Here is a 15729-nt window from a genome sequence, read left to right on the forward strand (position 1 = left end):
CCTCCCGGGACAGGTGGTGCATTTCTTTCTCCAGCATTTCCAACTGCGACGGGAGCAAGGGCACATGGCACGGGCACGTTAGCGCCTCCCAGCGTAAATCCTGCCTTCAATCGCATTGTGACATGCCATTCGCCATCGGATGGTGGAGACAACACCATGGCACATGGCAAGTGAGGTGCCTAATACACAGGTAAACACACATAGGACAGATGGGCTGACACCCACACACCCAAGCAAAGGCAACACCACGATTCCCCGCACAGCCTAAACAGAGTGGTAGAATGCGCAGCAGCGCTGGCCTAGGAAACGCACCCACACCATCTTCATTTACATTCGCTCAGCCAATGAGAGTGACAAACGCTCCAAGACAACCAGCATTCATGGCCATGAGTACTTAAAAAAAATCAATAATTTCGTCAATGTTAATACAATATTTGAACCTTATGGGGTCCCATAAGCCCCCGGCTCTCGCATAAACTGCGTTGCGACGTCATTTTGTCTGTTGAAGGCGAATGAAACGGCAATCTATCCCTCTCGACGAGCTCTACACGATGCGCTAATCAAAGTTTCAAAGTTTGGTTTCTTCTGCGCATTCGTCCTCGCTGCGCTTGGACGGCATGACAACAGAATGATTCGCGCCAGGTAGGTCGCGCCGTTTATGTGCGCGGTGTGACGGAGTCACCAAAAATTTATTCATTACGATTTTGACTTACGTTTATTCGGGACCTCGGGGTCCCACCATAAGGTTAATTTGATATTCAGTTTTATCACAGTACGCTCTGAGCCACACAGCGCTCGCCAATTTTTAAAAGACAAACTCGTCCGCCGACGTGTTTGCTCCTCCTTGGTCTCTCTGCCTTAGCCCCAAAATGTCTGGGAATGTCAACATGCCAGTGATAAGGCCGGTCGAGGTGAGTGAGCATATGGCGGTTACACTGGTGAGTACAGTACATAATACTTCCTGATGCTATTATTAAAAAAAATTCGTTTTGATGGAATGTTTACCATCTGTTTTATTACTCTTATAAAATAGCGCTGATACTCCAATGAAGCCCTCATTTATTGTTCATAAGAGATAACGCTGTCGAGAAGTCATCCCCATATAATGGTATAACCCTTTTCGCGCTGATTTCCTGAATGCTCACTTCTCCACATAGGCATCTTGAGCGCTAAGCGAGACTGCCTGTATTCATTTCAGCCTAAGTCGACATAGGGGAGTCCCAACACTGGCTCAGATATCCCTCGCCACTGGTGTTAGCAGGTATTTGTGGTTCATGCGGACTTGCTGCCTTGTAAAAGGTGTCAATCTGGTGTTGGGGCAAAGCTTTTTTTTATCATTCCATACACGTTTGCATTTTAGCTGGTAAGTGGCAGAGTGGTGGCCTCCACTTCAGCCTAGATTGGTGTCTGTCCCCTACCTCTCTTACCGAGTACAACTCCTCTGACATCAAAACACAAGGGGCCGTCCATAAATGACGTCACGCGATTTTGGACCCCTCCCCCTTTGTCACACGGTGTCACAAAAAGTCAGACCCCCCCCCCCCCCAAATCGGGTGCAACCGCAACAAACAAAAACATGAACAAGAAAACATCTTAAACTATTGTCACTGTAGTGCGTATTAATGTGGTGCTGCACTCTGATGTTGTAGAACATTTATTAAAAAGTCTATTTAATTAAGTAGAACGTGTTGTCTATTTTTATTTAAAATTGCGCATTTTGATGTGACATCACATTTCTCAAACCCCCCCCCCCGTCACACATCGTCACAAATGTCTGCCCCCCCCCCCCAAGTGCGTGACGTCATTTATGGACGGCCCCCAAGAGGTGGCACTACGCACCTACACTGTTGACACATTCATTGTCTCATGTGTTGCTTTCTCAACTGTGGTCTGTTGAAGAATATCATGTATATTCTTGCCGACGCAGATAAAGAAACAGGTGCTCAGATCGCTGGCTTTGCCCGAATTACAGGCCACCACGCAGCGATAAGGAGCCCGCAGCGCTGACGTAATCAAATGCAGCGATGACGTCATCATATGCAGCGATTAAGCCATCGACTACAGCGATTACGCCATCGACTACAGCGATGACGACATCGACTACAGCGATGACGACATCGACTACAGCAATGACGACATCAATTACAGTGTCGACGTCAATTTCAGTGAAGACGGCATCGAATACAGTGATGACGTCATCAATGGCAGTGATTACGTCACTGGCTTTACCCAAAAAGGGCGGAGCCAATGGCTCGGGCCTTATTGCGTCACCAAACGTCACGTGACCCCCAGGCACAGCTGCTGGGAAATGGCAGTTGACACGAGATGCTATCACCTTGGCAACGCAAACAAGGACCAACTGCCCAGAGAAAGCTTTCTCCGACTAAAATCCTTGATGAAACTCTCAATCTGTGATCTTAAACTATGAACCTCGTTACCCACGCATCAAGCGCTCAATTTAAAGTAAAATTTAAATATTTTAAAAAATAATATTTTCTCGATGTGATCACGTATAACTCCAACGCAAGAGGTGGCGCCACTCACCTCCACTGTTGACGAATTTGGAGTCTCCAGCGTCGCTTGCATCTGCTGCCGTCTCTTGAAGAACTTCATGGCTCCTGTTGGGGGCGCAAGAGACAAACGCAGCCGCTCAGCTCGCTCGCCCTGCCGGAGTGACGTAACGCCATTGGGGTCGGAGGTGAGAGCGCAGGAAGTTACGCAATTGGCCCCGCCTACCATGGGCGGAGCGAGATCACGTGCCTCCAGGCACCCTATGGGGGCAGAGGAAGCTGCCTCCGTATCAGCCAGGGCTCAAAGTTCTCGACGCGGCTTTTGCGTCTGCAAAAGTATCTTTAATTGCATTTTGTTGTTGATGCAACTGGCTAACCCGACCCTTCTGGACGTGTGTGAAAGAGAACGTCAAAACTCATGTAAAATACAGATTCTGATTTATCTACACGCACACGCAGAAGGCAAACGCGGGTACCTGGCCTCTATGCAGCAGACACGAGTAATTTATTATCTTTCAGGATGTTATTTAGAACTTTATTGAATGTTATGTCACCAACCAAACATCGAGCATAGCAACAAATATCATGCAACACTCCGGAGACGGACACCTCCCTTACCGACCTCACATCATCCTCCTCACCCCTAGCCTCGTCCTCCTCACCCCTAGCCTCGTCCTCCTCACCCCTAACCCCTCACCTCGCCCTCCTCACCCCTCGCCCTCCTCACCCCTCGTTCTCCTCACCCCTCGTTCTCCTCACCCCTCGTTCTCCTCACCCCTCATCTTCTCACCTCGTTCTCCTCACCCCTCGCCTCGTCCTCACCCCCGTTCTACTCACCTCGTCCTCACCGCTCGCCTCATCCTCACCCCTCGCCTCATCCTCACCCCTCACCTCGTCCACCTCACCCGTCGTCCTCAACCCTCACCTCGTTCTCACCCCTCGCCTCTCGTTCTACTCACCTCGTCCATACCCCTCACCTCGTTCTCACCTCATCCTCACACGGCTACCTGCACTCTATGTAGTAGACGTGAATAATTGACTATAATTCAGATTGTTATTAATAACTTACTACATGTTTTGTCACGAATCAAACATCACCTCCTCCTCACCCTTCACCTCGTCCTCACCCCGTCCTCGCATCTCGCCTCGTCCTCCTCACCCCGTTCTCCTTCACCCCTCGTTTTCACCCCTCGCCTCGTCCTCCTCACCCCTCACCTCGTCCTTCTCATCCCTCAGCTCGTATTCCTCACCCCTCACCTCGCCCTCCCTTCGTCCTCCTCACCCCTCACCTCGTCCTCGCCTCGTCCTCACCCCTTGCCTCGTCATCTTTACCCCTTAGCTCATCCTCCTCACCCTCACCTCGTCCTTCTCTAACCCCTCGCTCACCTCGTCCTCACCCATCACCTCGTCCTCCTCACCCATCGCCTCGTCCTCCTCAACCCTCGTTCTCACCCCTCGTTCTCCTCACCCCTCACTTCGTCCTCCTCACCCCTCACCTCGTCCTCGCCTCGTCCTCCTCACCCCTTGCCTCGTCATCTTTACCCCTCAGCTCATCCTCCTCACCCTCACCTCGTCCTCCTCACCCCTCACCTCGTCCTCCTCAGCTCGTCCTCTTAACCCCTCGTCCTCCTCACCTCGTCCTCACCCCTCACGTCGTCCGCTTGACCTTTCACCTCGTCCACACCCCTCACCTCATCCTCACCCATCACCTCGTCTTCCTCACCCCTCACCTCGTCCTTCTCACCCCTCATCCTCCTCACCCCTCGTCCTCCTCACCCCTCGCCTCATCTTCCTCACCCCTCGCCTCATCTTCCTCACCCCTCGTCCTCCTCACCCCTCGACTCGTCCTCTCACCTCAGCTCGTCCTCCTCACCCGTCGTCGTCCTCACCGCTCACCTCGTCCTTCTCACCCCTCGCCTCGTCCTCCTCACCCTTAGCTCGTCCTCACTCCTCGTCCTCCCCTCCCCTCGCTGTCCTCACCATTTGCCTCGTCCTCCTCACCCCACACCTCGTTCTTCTTACCCCTCATCTTGTCCTCCTCACCACTCGACTCGTCCTACTCACCACTCGACTCGTCCTACTCACCCCTCACCTCACCCTCCTCACCCCTCGTCCTCCTCACCCCTCGTCCTCCTCACCCATCGTCCTCCTCACACATTGTCCTTCTCACCACTCGTTCTCCTCACCCCTCGTTTTCCTCACCCCTCAGCTCGTCTTCCTCACCCCTCACCTCACCTCGTCCACCACACCCCGCGCCTCGTCATCCTCACGCCTCGCCCACCTCACCCCTCACCTCGTCCTTCTCACCCACACCGCGTTCTTCTTACCCCTCACCTCTTCCTCCTCACCCCTCGACTCGTCATTCGCACCCCTCACCTCCTTACCTCTCGTCCTCCTCACCCCTCGTCCTCCTCACCCCTCGTCTTACTCACCCCTCGCTCTCCTCACCCCTCGCTCTCTTCACCCCTCGCTCTCCTCAACCCTCGTCCTCACCTCGTTTTTCTTCTCACCCCCCGTCCTCACCTCTCGCTCTCCTCAGCCCTCGCCTCGTCCTCCTCACCCCCACACCTCGTTCTTCTTACTTCTCACCCCCCGTCCTCCTCACTTCTCGTCCTCCTCACCCCTCGCTCGTCCACCGCACCCTGCTCCTCATCCTCCTCACCCCTCACCTCGTCCTCCTTACCCCTCACGTCGTCCGCTTGACCCCTCACCTCGTCCTCTTGACCCCTCACCTCGTCCACCTCACTTGTCCTCAATCCTCACCTCGTTCTCACCCCTCACCTCGTCCTACTCACCCCCACAGCTCGTTCTTCTTACTCCTCACCCCTCACTCTCCTCACCCCTCGTCCTCTTCACTCTCGTCATCGTCACCTCTCGTCCTCCTCAGCCCTCACACATCGTCCTCCTCACCTCTCGTCCGCCTCACCTTTCACCTCGTCCTCCTCACCCCTCGTCCTCCTCACCCCTCGTCCTCCTCACCCCTCGCCTCATCTTCCTCACCCATCGTCCTCCTCACCCCTCGTCCGCCTCACCTTTCACCTCGTCCTCCTCACCCCTCCACTCGTCCTCACCTCTCACCTCAGCTCGTCCTCCTCACCCGTCGTCGTCCTCACCGCTCACCTCGTCCTCCTCACCCCTCACCTCTCCCTCGCCTCGTCCTCCTCATCCTTAGTTCGTCTTCACTCCTCGTCCTCCCCTCGCTGTCCTCACCATTTGCCTCGTCCTCCTCACCCCACACCTCGTTCTTCTTACCCCTCATCTTGTCCTCCTCACCACTCAACTCGTCCTACTCACCCCTCACCTCACCCTCCTCACCCCTCGTCCTCCTCACCCATTGTCCTCCTCACCCATTGTCCTCCTCACCGCTCGTTCTCCTCACCCCTCAGCTCGTCTTCCTCACCCCTCACCTCACCTCGTCCACCCCACCCCTCGCTGTCCTCACCATTTGCCTCGTCCTCCTCACCCCACACCGCGTTCTTCTTACCCCTCACCTCTTCCTCCTCACCGCTCGACTCGTCCTCCGCACCCCTCACCTCCTCACCCCTCGTCCTCCTCACCCCTCATCCTCCTCACCCCTCGCTCTTCTCACCCCTCGTCCTCCTCACCCCTCGCTCTCCTCACCCCTCGCTCTCCTCACCCCTCGTCCTCCTCACCCCTCGTCCTCACCCCCACACCTCGTTTTTCTTCTCACCCCCCCGTCCTCACCCCTCGCTCGTCCACCGCACCCTGCTCCTCACCTCTTGACCCCTCGTCCTCCTCACCCCTCACCTCCTCACCCCTCGTCCTCCTCACCCCTCGCTCTCCTCACCCCTCGTCCTCCTCACCCCTCGTCCTCCTCACCCCTCGCTCTCCTCACCCCCACACCTCGTTCTTCTTACTTCTCACCCCCCGTCCTCCTCCCTTCTCGTTCTCCTCACCCCTCGCTCGTCCACCGCACCCTGCTCCTCATCCTCCTCACCTCGTCCTCCTTAACCCTCACGTCGTCCGCTTGACTCCTCACGTCGTCCTCTTGACCCCTCACCTCGTTCTCACCCCTCACCTCGTCCACCTCACTTATCCTCAACCCTCACCTCGTTCTCACCCCTCACCTTGTCCTCCTCACCCCCACAGCTCGTTCTTCTTACTCCTCACCCCTCACTCTCCTCACCCCTCGTCCTCCTCACCCCTCGTCCTCCTCACCCCTCGTCCTCCTCACCCCTCGTCCTCCTCACCCCTCGCCTCATCTTCCTCACCCATCGTCCTCCTCACCCCTCGTCCGCCTCACCTTTCACCTTGTCCTCACCTCGCCTCGTCCTCCTCACCCCACACCTCGTTCTTCTTACCCCTCATCTTGTCCTCCTCACCACTCGACTCGTCCTACTCACCCCTGACCTCACCCTCCTCACCCCTCGCCTCGTACTCACTCCTCACTTCGTCCTCCTCACCCCTCGTTCTCCTCACCCCTCGTTCTCCTCACCCTTCGCCTCGTACTCACTTCGTCCTCCTCACCCCTCACCTCGTCCTCGCCTCGTCCTCCTCACCCCTTGCCTCGTCATCTTTACCCCTCAGCTCATCCTCCTCACCCTCACCTCGTCCTCCTCATCCCTCACCTCGTCCTCCTCACCCCTCAGCTCGTCTTCCTCACCTCGTCCTCACCCCTCACGTCGTCCGCTTGACCTTTCACCTCGTCCACACCCCTCACCTCATCGTCACCCATCACCTCGTCTTCCTCACCCCTCACCTCATCCGCTTTACCCTTCAGCTCATCCTCCTCACTCCTCAGCTCGTCCTCACCACTCACCTCGTCTTCCTCACCCCTCACCTCTCCCTCGCCTCGTCGTCCTCACCCTTAGCTCGTCCTCACTCCTCGTCCTCCTCTCCCCTCGCTGCCCTCACCATTTGCCTCGCCCTCCTCACCCCACACCTCGTTCTTCTTACCCCTCATCTTGTCCTCCTCACCACTCGACTCGTCCTACTCACCCCTCACCTCACCTCACCCATTGTCCTCCTCACCCATTGTCCTCCTCACCCATTGTCCTCCTCACCCATTGTCCTCCTCACCGCTCGTTCTCCTCACCCCTCAGCTCGTCTTCCTCACCCCTCACCTCGTCCACCGCACCCCGCGCCTCGTCATCCTCACGCCTCGCCCGCCTCACCCCTCACCTCGTCCTTCTCACCCACACCGCGTTCTTCTTACCCCTCACCTCTTCCTCCTCACCCCTCGACTCGTCCTCCGCACCCCTCACCTCCTCACCCCTCGTCCTCCTCACCCCTCGCTCTCCTCACCCCTCGTCCTCCTCACCCCTCGCTCTCCTCACCCCTCGCTCTCCTCACCCCTCGCCTCGTCCTCTTCACCCCTCGTCCTCACCCCCACACCTCGTTCTTCTTACTTCTCACCCCCCGTCCTTCTCACCCCTCGTCCTCCTCACCCCTCGTCCTCCTCACCCCTCGACTCGTCCTCACCTCTCACCTCAGCTCGTCCTCCTCACCCGTCGTCGTCCTCACCGCTCACCTCGTCCTCACCCCTCACCTCGTTCTTCTTACCCCTCATCTTGTCCTCCTCACCACTCGACTCATCCTACTCACCCCTCACCTCACCTCACCCTCCTCACCCCTCGTCCTCACCCATTGTCCTCCTCACCGCTCGTTCTCCTCACCCTTCGTTCTCCTCACCCCGCGCCTCGTCATCCTCACGCCTCGCCCGCCTCACCCCTCACCTCGTCCTTCTCACCCACACCGCGTTCTTCTTACCCCTCACCTCTTCCTCCTCACCCCTCGACTCGTCCTCCTCACCCCTCGTCCTCCTCACCCCTCGATCTCCTCACCCCTCGTCCTCACCCCCACACCTCGTTCTTCTCACCCCCCCCCCCGTCCTCACCCCTCGCTCGTCCACCGCACCCTGCTCCTCACCTCCTCACCCCTCGTCCTCCTCACCCCTCGTCCTCCTCACCCCTCGCTCTCCTCACCCCTCGCTCTCCTCAGCCCTCGCCTCGTCCTCCTCACCCCTCGTCCTCCTCACCCCCACACCTCGTTCTTCTTACTTCTCACCCCCCGTCCTCCTCACTTCTCGTCCTGCTCACCCCTCGCTCGTCCACCGCACCCTGCTCCTCATCCTCCTCACCCCTCACCTCGTCCTCCTTACCCCTCACGTCGTCCGCTTGACCCCTCACCTCGTCCTCTCGACCCCTCACCCCTTTCTCACCCCTCACCTCGTCCACCTCACTTGTCCTCAACCCTCACCTCGTTCTCACCCCTCACCTCGTCCTCACCCCCACAGCTCGTTCTTCTTACTCCTCACCCCTCACTCTCCTCACCCCTCGTCCTCCTCACTCTCGTCCTCCTCACCCCTCGTCCTCCTCACCCCTCGTCCTCCTCACCCCTCGTCCTCCTCACCCCTCGCTCTCCTCACCCCTCGTCCTCCTCACCCCTCGCTCTCCTCACCCCTCGCCTCTTCCTCCTCACCCCTTGTCCTCCTCACCCCTCGTCCTCACCCCTCGCCTCATCTTTCTCACCCATTGTCCTCCTCACCCCTCGTCCGCCTCACCTTTCACCTCGTCCTCCTCACCCCTCGACTCGTCCTCACCTCTCACCTCAGCTCGTCCTCCTCACCCGTCGTCGTCCTCTCCTCACCCCTCGTCTTCCTCACCCCTCGCTCTCCTCACCCCTCGTCTTCTTCACCCCTCGCTCTCCTCAACCCTCGTCCTCACCTCGTTTTTCTTCTCACCCCCCGTCCTCACCCCTCGCTCGTCCACCGCACCCTGCTCCTCACCTCCTCGTCCTCCTCACCCCTCGTCCTCCTCACCCCTCGTCCTCCTCACCCCTCGTCCTCCTCACCCCCACACCTCGTTCTTCTTACTTCTCACCCCCCGTCCTCCTCACTTCTCGTCCTCCTCACCCCTCACCCCTCGTCCTCCTCACCCCTCACGCCTCATCTTCCTCACCCATCGTCCTCCTCACCCCTCGTCCGCGTCACCTTTCACCTCGTCCTCCTCACCCCTCGACTCGTCCTCACCTCTCACCTCAGCTCGTCCTCCTCACCCGTCGTCGTCCTCACCGCTCACCTCGTCCTCCTCACCCCTCACCTCTCCCTCACCTCGTCCTCCTAACCCTTAGCTCGTCCTCCTCGTCCTCCCCTTCCCTCGCTGTCCTCACCATTTGCCTCGTCCTCCTCACCCCACACCTCGTTCTTCTTACCCCTCATCTTGTCCTCCTCACCACTCGACTCGTTTTACTCACCCCTCACCTCACCCTCCTCACCCCTCGTCCTCCTCACCCCTCGTCCTCCTCACCCATTGTCCTCCTCACCCATTGTCCTCCTCACCGCTCGTTCTCCTCACCCCTCGTTCTCCTCACCCCTCAGCTCGTCTTCCTCACCCCTCACCTCGTCCACCCCACCCCCGCGCCTCGTCATCCTCACGCCTCGCCCGCCTCACCCCTCACCTCGTCCTTCTCACCCACACCGCGTTCTTCTTACCCCTCACCTCTTCCTCCTCACCACTCGACTCGTCCTCCGCACCCCTCACCTCCTCACCCCTCGTCCTCCTCACCCCTCGCTCTCCTCACCCCTCGCTCTCTTCACCCCTCGCTCTTCCTCAACCCTCGTCCTCACCCCCACACCTCGTTTTTCTTCTCACCCCCCGTCCTCACCCCTCGCTCGTCCACCACACCCTGCTCCTCACCTCCTCACCCCTCGTCCTCCTCACCCCTTGTCCTCCTCACCCCTCGTCCTCCTCACGCCTCGCTCTCCTCAGCCCTCGCCTCGTCCTCTTCACCCCTCGTCCTCCTCACCCCCACACCTCGTTCTTCTTACTTCTCACCCCCCCGTCCTCCTCACCTCTCGTTCTCCTCACCCATCGCTCGTCCACCGCACCCTGCTCCTCATCCTCCTCACCCCTCACCTCGTCCTCCTTACCCCTCACGTCGTCCGCTTGACCCCTCACCTCGTCCTCTTGATCCCTCACCTCGTTCTCACCCCTCACCTCGTCCACCTCACTTGTCCTCAACCCTCACCTCGTTCTCACCCCTCACCTCGTCCTCCTCACCCCCACAGCTCGTTCTTCTTACTCCTCACCCCTCACTCTCCTCACCCCTCGTCCTCCTCACTCTCGTCATCGTCACCCCTCGTCCTCCTCACCCCTCGTCCTCCTCACCCCTCGCCTCATCTTCCTCACCCATCGTCCTCCTCACCCCTCGTCCGCCTCACCTTTTACCTCGTCCTCCTCACCCCTAGACTCGTCCTCACCTCAGCTCGTCCTCCTCACCCATCGTCGTCCTCACCGCTCACCTCGTCCTCGCCTCGTCCTCCTCACCCTTAGCTCGTCCTCACTCCTCGTCCTCCCCTCCTCTCGCTGTCCTCACCATTCGCCTCGTCCTCCTCACCCTATACCTCGTTCTTCTTACCCCTGATCTTGTCCTCCTCACCACTCGACTCGTCCTACTCACCCCTCACCTCACCTCACCCTCCTCACCCATTATCCTCACCCATTGTCCTCCTCACCCATTGTCCTCTTCACCGCTCGTTCTCCTCACCCCTCGTTCTCCTCACCCGTCAGCTCGTCTTCCTCACCTCGTCCTCACCCCTCACGTCGTCCGCTTGACCTTTCACCTCGTCCACACCCCTCATCTCATCCTCACCCCTCACCTCATCCGCTTTACCCCTCAGCTCGTCCTCCTCACCCCTCAGCTCGTCTTCCTCACCCCTCACCTCGTCCTCCTCACCCCTCGTCCTCCTCACCCCTCACCCCTCGTCCTCCTCACCCCTCGCCTCATCTTCCTCACCCATCGCTCTCCTCACCCCTCGTCCGCCTCACCTTTTACCTCGTCCTCCTCACCCCTCGACTCGTCCTCTCACCTCAGCTCGTCCTCCTCACCCGTCGTCATCCTCCTCACCCGTCGTCGTCCTCACCGCTCAACTCGTCCTTCTCACCCCTCACCTCTCCCTCGCCTCGTCCTCCTCACCCTTAGCTCGTCCTCACTCCTCGTCCTCCCCTCCCCTCGCTGTTCTCACCATTTGCCTCGTCCTCCTCACCCCACACCTCGTTCTTCTTACCCCTCATCTTGCCTCCTCACCACTCGACTCGTCCTACTCACCCCTCACCTCACCCTCCTCACCCCTCGTCCTCCTCACCCCTCGTCCTCCTCACCCATTGTCCTCCTCACACATTGTCCTCCTCACCACTCGTTCTCCTCACCCCTCGTTCTCCTCACCCCTCAGCTCGTCTTCCTCACCCCTCACCTCACCTCGTCCACCGCACCCCGCGCCTCGTCATCCTCACGCCTCGCCCACCTCACCCCTCACCTCGTCCTTCTCACCCACACCGCGTTCTTCTTACCCCTCACCTCTTCCTCCTCACCCCTCGACTCGTCCTCCTCACCCCTCGTCCTCCTCACCCCTCGTCCTCCTCACCCCTCGTCCACCTCACCCCTCGCTCTCCTCACCCCTCGGCCTCCTCACCCATCGTCCTCCTCACACATTGTCCTTCTCACCACTCGTTCTCCTCACCCCTCGTTTTCCTCACCCCTCAGCTCGTCTTCCTCACCCCTCACCTCACCTCGTCCACCACACCCCGCGCCTCGTCATCCTCACGCCTCGCCCACCTCACCCCTCACCTCGTCCTTCTCACCCACACCGCGTTCTTCTTACCCCTCACCTCCTCCTCCTCACCCCTCGACTCGTCATTCGCACCCCTCACCTCCTTACCTCTCGTCCTCCTCACCCCTCGTCCTCCTCACCCCTCGTCTTCCTCACCCCTCGCTCTCCTCACCCCTCGCTCTCTTCACCCCTCGCTCTCTTCACCCCTCGCTCTCCTCAACCCTCGTCCTCACCTCGTTTTTCTTCTCACCCCCCGTCCTCACCTCTCGCTCTCCTCAGCCCTCGCCTCGTCCTCCTCACCCCCACACCTCGTTCTTCTTACTTCTCACCCCCCGTCCTCCTCACTTCTCGTCCTCCTCACCCCTCGCTCGTCCACCGCACCCTGCTCCTCATCCTCCTCACCCCTCACCTCGTCCTCCTTACCCCTCACGTCTTCCGCTTGACCCCTCACCTCGTCCTCTTGACCCCTCACCTCGTCCACCTCACTTGTCCTCAATCCTCACCTCGTTCTCACCCCTCACCTCGTCCTCCTCACCCCCACAGCTCGTTCTTCTTACTCCTCACCCCTCACTCTCCTCACCCCTCGTCCTCTTCACTCTCGTCATCGTCACCTCTCGTCCTCCTCAGCCCTCACACATCGTCCTCCTCACCTCTCGTCCGCCTCACCTTTCACCTCGTCCTCCTCACCCCTCGTCCTCCTCACCCCTCGCCTCATCTTCCTCACCCATCGTCCTCCTCACCCCTCGTCCGCCTCACCTTTCACCTCGTCCTCCTCACCCCTCCACTCGTCCTCACCTCTCACCTCAGCTCGTCCTCCTCACCCGTCGTCGTCCTCACCGCTCACCTCGTCCTCCTCACCCCTCACCTCTCCCTCGCCTCGTCCTCCTCATCCTTAGTTCGTCTTCACTCCTCGTCCTCCCCTCGCTGTCCTCACCATTTGCCTCGTCCTCCTCACCCCACACCTCGTTCTTCTTACCCCTCATCTTGTCCTCCTCACCACTCAACTCGTCCTACTCACCCCTCACCTCACCCTCCTCACCCCTCGTCCTCCTCACCCATTGTCCTCCTCACCCATTGTCCTCCTCACCGCTCGTTCTCCTCACCCCTCAGCTCGTCTTCCTCACCCCTCACCTCACCTCGTCCACCCCACCCCTCGCTGTCCTCACCATTTGCCTCGTCCTCCTCACCCCACACCGCGTTCTTCTTACCCCTCACCTCTTCCTCCTCACCGCTCGACTCGTCCTCCGCACCCCTCACCTCCTCACCCCTCGTCCTCCTCACCCCTCATCCTCCTCACCCCTCGCTCTCCTCACCCCTCGTCCTCCTCACCCCTCGCTCTCCTCACCCCTCGCTCTCCTCACCCCTCGTCCTCACCCCCACACCTCGTTTTTCTTCTCACCCCCCCGTCCTCACCCCTCGCTCGTCCACCGCACCCTGCTCCTCACCTCTTGACCCCTCGTCCTCCTCACCCCTCACCTCCTCACCCCTCGTCCTCCTCACCCCTCGCTCTCCTCACCCCTCGTCCTCCTCACCCCTCGTCCTCCTCACCCCTCGCTCTCCTCACCCCTCGCCTCGTCCTCCTCACCCCTCGTCCTCCTCACCCCCACACCTCGTTCTTCTTACTTCTCACCCCCCGTCCTCCTCCCTTCTCGTTCTCCTCACCCCTCGCTCGTCCACCGCACCCTGCTCCTCATCCTCCTCACCTCGTCCTCCTTAACCCTCACGTCGTCCGCTTGACTCCTCACGTCGTCCTCTTGACCCCTCACCTCGTTCTCACCCCTCACCTCGTCCACCTCACTTATCCTCAACCCTCACCTCGTTCTCACCCCTCACCTTGTCCTCCTCACCCCCACAGCTCGTTCTTCTTACTCCTCACCCCTCACTCTCCTCACCCCTCGTCCTCCTCACTCCTCGTCCTCCTCACCCCTCGTCCTCCTCACCCCTCGTCCTCCTCACCCCTCGTCCTCCTCACCCCTCGTCCTCCTCACCCCTCGCCTCATCTTCCTCACCCATCGTCCTCCTCACCCCTCGTCCGCCTCACCTTTCACCTTGTCCTCACCTCGCCTCGTCCTCCTCACCCCACACCTCGTTCTTCTTACCCCTCATCTTGTCCTCCTCACCACTCGACTCGTCCTACTCACCCCTGACCTCACCCTCCTCACCCCTCGCCTCGTACTCACTCCTCACTTCGTCCTCCTCACCCCTCGTTCTCCTCACCCCTCGTTCTCCTCACCCTTCGCCTCGTACTCACTTCGTCCTCCTCACCCCTCACCTCGTCCTCGCCTCGTCCTCCTCACCCCTTGCCTCGTCATCTTTACCCCTCAGCTCATCCTCCTCACCCTCACCTCGTCCTCCTCATCCCTCACCTCGTCCTCCTCACCCCTCAGCTCGTCTTCCTCACCTCGTTCTCACCCCTCACGTCGTCCGCTTGACCTTTCACCTCGTCCACACCCCTCACCTCATCGTCACCCATCACCTCGTCTTCCTCACCCCTCACCTCATCCGCTTTACCCTTCAGCTCATCCTCCTCACTCCTCAGCTCGTCCTCACCACTCACCTCGTCTTCCTCACCCCTCACCTCTCCCTCGCCTCGTCGTCCTCACCCTTAGCTCGTCCTCACTCCTCGTCCTCCTCTCCCCTCGCTGCCCTCACCATTTGCCTCGTCCTCCTCACCCCACACCTCGTTCTTCTTACCCCTCATCTTGTCCTCCTCACCACTCGACTCGTCCTACTCACCCCTCACCTCACCTCACCCATTGTCCTCCTCACCCATTGTCCTCCTCACCCATTGTCCTCCTCACCCATTGTCCTCCTCACCACTCGTTCTCCTCACCCCTCGTTCTCCTCACCCCTCAGCTCGTCTTCCTCACCCCTCACCTCGTCCACCGCACCCCGCGCCTCGTCATCCTCACGCCTCGCCCACCTCACCCCTCACCTCGTCCTTCTCACCCACACCGCGTTCTTCTTACCCCTCACCTCTTCCTCCTCACCCCTCGACTCGTCCTCCGCACCCCTCACCTCCTCACCCCTCGTCCTCCTCACCCCTCGCTCTCCTCACCCCTCGTCCTCCTCACCCCTCGCTCTCCTCACCCCTCGCTCTCCTCACCCCTCGCTCTCCTCAGCCCTCGCCTCGTCCTCTTCACCCCTCGTCCTCACCCCCACACCTCGTTCTTCTTACTTCTCACCCCCCGTCCTTCTCACCCCTCGTCCTCCTCACCCCTCGTCCTCCTCACCCCTCGACTCGTCCTCACCTCTCACCTCAGCTCGTCCTCCTCACCCGTCGTCGTCCTCACCGCTCACCTTGTCCTCACCCCTCACCTCGTTCTTCTTACCCCTCATCTTGTCCTCCTCACCACTCGACTCATCCTACTCACCCCTCACCTCACCTCACCCTCCTCACCCCTCGTCCTCACCCATTGTCCTCCTCACCGCTCGTTCTCCTCACCCTTCGTTCTCCTCACCCCTCAGCTCGTCTTCCTCACACCTCGTCCACCGCACCCCGCGCCTCGTCATCCTCACGCCTCGCCCGCCTCACCCCTCACGTCGTCCTTCTCACCCACACCGCGTTCTTCTTACCCCTCACCTCTTCCTCCTCACCCCTCGACTCGTCCTCCTCACCCCTCGTCCTCCTCACCCCTCGTCCTCCTC

Source organism: Petromyzon marinus, unplaced genomic scaffold (assembly GCF_048934315.1).
Source record: "Petromyzon marinus isolate PM22_M1 ecotype Great Lakes invasive population unplaced genomic scaffold, UKy_Petmar_22M1.pri1.0 PM_Scaffold_33, whole genome shotgun sequence".
NCBI classification, from domain to species: domain Eukaryota; kingdom Metazoa; phylum Chordata; class Hyperoartia; order Petromyzontiformes; family Petromyzontidae; genus Petromyzon; species Petromyzon marinus.